Genomic DNA, 2,518 nt, shown 5'->3' with positions numbered 1-2,518 from the left:
GTGCGCTGCCACTTTTCGAGTTCAATGAGTTATATTAGCAAACGCGTCACCCCATTTTATTAGTGGTGGAGAAACCCTTTGCAAGTTGTGTGGGCCAGTCTGGGTCATAGAGAGACACTTGATCCAAGTCCCTATACGTTATACATATGGATTTTCATATCAGCCGTCCACCCGCAAAGCTCACCCAGATGCTCACTGCGGCCATGGCGGACATAGAAACTGCAGTTCCAGAGGGTAGGAGGTTCAGGCACCTCTGTTGGGCAGGTTGGTTCCCCACATGGGTTTCCTTGTTTTCACTGCACCAAAATTTAGGGTGGAGGGCAGACGGTGACAGGATGCTTACTTGTTTGATGTCCAAAGCTTAGACAGATGACTGTTGTTTGTTCTTGTGAGCCTTGGACTAGCACTGCCTCCCCTTGTGCATCTCTCCCACAGATAAACCCTACATCTGCACCCTTTTAAGGAGCAGAACATCTAGGACATACAAAGAGCACTCATTAAACACAAACCCCAGCTACATGTGCAAAACATGGCTCAAACCTATAGAGGTTGCCAAGCATTTGCCACCTCAACATAACACCCAACTCCTGTTATACTCTTACTGTGTGCTATGTCAGCTGAACAAACTAGACACAGTTCCTGCCAACATCATGCATTGGGACACGGCTCATGCAGTTGCCTAAGCATTTGCCACCTCAACGCTACATCCAGTTAGAGCTACTGTCACACATCACGGTACAACAACAGTACTTATGAGACACAGCTAGCACCACCATCATGTCTGCTCAATCTCATGTTTACTCATTCTCATGTTCACAAGCATTTGACACTTTGTATTGGGGTTTTTAAAGTCCTGCTCCTGCAATCTGGAAACTCAAGTGTATATTTGAAACAGCGCTCTACCTTTGCTACCCGTTCACTGCCTGGATGCATGAATTGTACCGCAGCTTGTTTTTGCTACCCCCAATGTCCAGTGAGTCATCAAGTGATCAGCAATGTAAAGGAAAAGACTAGGGGCCTCATTTATGAAAAGTGACGCATCGCTGCGTGAAAACAGCGATGCGTCACTTTTCATTGCGCCCTCCTTGCGACACCAATGATGCGTCATATTTACAGTATGACGCATCATGTCGCAAGGAGTTACAGATACGTCAGTATTTCTGAAGTATCTGTAGGCACAAAAGTGACGCATTGGTGGAGTGTGTCACAAAAGTGACGCAACTCCAGCAATGAGTCCTTCCAAATGGGCAAGCCCCATGTGAAAGGGCTTGCGTCAGTCTTACACCTGCTGTGAGGCAGGCGTAAGATTTTGACACATTTGAGTCCTAGAAGTGGCGCAGTGAAATCTTATAGATTTCACTGCGTCACTTCCATGACCCTTTGTTGCGTCAATACGCCCCCCTTGCATAGATTATACCTGGTGCAGGTATAATGTGGCGCAGGGGTTTACAAAGTGACGCATCTACCTAGATGCATCACTTTATAAATATGGCGCAAAAAGGCGCATTTTTTACGCTGCTGGTGCGTCACAAAAAGTGAAGCACTGGCGGCGTAAAAGTGGCGCACGGCCTCATAAATGAGGCCCTAGATCAGCAACTGTTTTTCCCTCAGCTAAGGTTACTGGCAGTCAGACAGATCCTGTTTCTCATCTATTACTGCAGCAATCAGGATTCTGTCACCAATTTCCTCATTGATTATTTACGTGGAAATATGAAACATTTGAACAGTTAATCAAATCATTTCTGTAACTACATTTTTACATAAACAACTCACATTTCCAATCTTTTCTAGTTTTGTTTTGCGTTTAATCATTATTTTCCTTTTCAACACTTAATATGCAGAACACAGTAGCCCCACCATTTTTTCTAACTTCACCAGGAGAACCTCCTATGAAATGGGCAAAGTGAGGTAAATATATTTGGCGACTATGCCAAGGTTTGTGGTTCATACTTAACACCGGAGAGGAAAACCTCCCTTCTGACGCATTGTTTGGGGCCTGAGGGTCAGGAGGTATTTGAGAATTTGCCTATTTGGAGAAGGAAGAAAAAGACTTAAAATATTTTGAAATGTGTAATTGTTTTAAATCTTTACTTGATGCACACAAACTTGTTTCGTATTCCAATACCACCATACTGCTGAGTGCTCTGTTGATCCACATTTAGGCTTGCGCTATATAAATACACATACCTACAAAGATATCAACTGAAGAGATTGATAGAAATTGATGTTGCCCAAAAGAATGTATATGCAGAGATAATTGTTTATGTACTGCTCACACAGATATACCTCATTCCAGAGTCAGGGTATGATAGAGTCCATTACTTTCCTGCTTGACACTGGCTCCCCCAATCTCTTATGACGAGCGGGAGACTTAAAAAAAATTATTTGATGCTCACCAATTAGGGACATTGCACATTTTCTGAGTAGGGTTTCTTGGCCTTGGGTTCTGAATAGGTACTTTGCCACACCTCGGATACTTTTAAATGTGCAGGAACTTTCACAGATAAGACACACGTGC

Source organism: Lissotriton vulgaris, chromosome 5, assembly GCF_964263255.1.
Source record: "Lissotriton vulgaris chromosome 5, aLisVul1.2, whole genome shotgun sequence".
Lineage (NCBI taxonomy): Eukaryota > Metazoa > Chordata > Amphibia > Caudata > Salamandridae > Lissotriton > Lissotriton vulgaris.
Note: the sequence above shows the minus strand (reverse complement) of the source record.